Source organism: Chlorocebus sabaeus, chromosome 9 (genome assembly GCF_047675955.1).
Source record: "Chlorocebus sabaeus isolate Y175 chromosome 9, mChlSab1.0.hap1, whole genome shotgun sequence".
Taxonomy (NCBI): Eukaryota; Metazoa; Chordata; class Mammalia; order Primates; family Cercopithecidae; genus Chlorocebus; species Chlorocebus sabaeus.
Window position 1 is genome coordinate 57,748,214 of NC_132912.1, and position 1,217 is coordinate 57,749,430.

General features: G+C 37.9%; 1 non-coding gene across 1 annotated transcript; it reads left to right on the plus strand.

Moving 5' to 3' along the window:
• Window positions 1-336: 336 nt before the first annotated feature.
• Window positions 337-440, plus strand: LOC119628139 (U6 spliceosomal RNA). The gene has a single exon (XR_005244454.2). It is a non-coding gene; the product is annotated as a U6 spliceosomal RNA (small nuclear RNA).
• Window positions 441-1,217: the final 777 nt, after the last annotated feature.

Below are 1,217 nucleotides of genomic sequence, written 5' to 3' on the forward strand. Positions count from 1 at the left end.
TGGCCAACATGGCGAAACCACATCTCTATTAAAAATTAAAAAAAATTAGCCGGGCATGGTAGCATATGCCTGTAGTCCAACTACTTGGGAAGCTCAGGCAGGAGAATCACTTGAACCTGGGAGGTGGCTGTTGCAGTGAGCCAAGATCATGCCACTGCACTTCAGCCTGGGTAACAAAGCAAGACTCTGTCTCAAAAAAAAAAAAAAGTAATATACCACAAGAAACAAATATTTTTTTATCAAAATCAACAATCAACAGTATATTTTATACTAACATTTAGAAAAAAACACCAAGGAATCCTCATTACAATTAGTAATATAATGAATTGCTCATGCTTGCTTTGGCAGCACATATACTAAAATGGGATATGACACAGAGAAGATTAGCATGGCTTCTTCACAAGGATGACATGGAAATTCATGAAGAATTCCATATTTTTTGATGCAAAAATCTTCAGTAAAATACTGGCAAACCAAATCCAGCAGCACATCAAAAAGCTTATCCGTTACAATCAAGTTGGCTTCATCCCTAGGATGCAAGGTTGGTTCAACATACACAAATCAATAAACATAATTCATCACATAAACATAACTAAAGATAAAAACCACATTATTATCTCAAGAGACATAGAAAAGGCCTTCAATAAAATTCACCATCCCTTTATGTTAAAAACTCTCAATAAACTAGGTACTGAAGGAACACACCTCAAAATAATAAGAGACATATATGACAAGCACACAGCCCGTATCATACTGAATGGGTGAAAGCTGGAAGCATTCCCTTTGAAAATTGGCACAAGACAAGGATATCAGGGGAAACCCCACACCCGATATTCATCGTCAGTTCTTTTCTATTTCCCTAAGCATTGGCTGGTCTGAGAAATAAAGGGAAAGAGTACAAAAGAGATAAATTTTAAAGTTGGGTGTCCAGGGGAGACATCACATGTTAGCAGGTTCTGTGATGCTCCCTGAGTCATAAAACCAGCAAGTTTTTATTAGCGATTTTCAAAAGGGGAGAGAGTCTATGAATAGGGTGTGGGTCACAGAAATCACATGCTTCACAAGGTAATAAAATATTACAAGGCAAATGGAGGCAGGGTGTGATCACAGGACTACAGAATGGGGCGAAATTAAAATTGCTAATGAAGTTTCGGGCATGCATTGTCATTGATAACATCTTATCAGGAGACAGGGTTTGAGAGCAGACAACCAGTGTG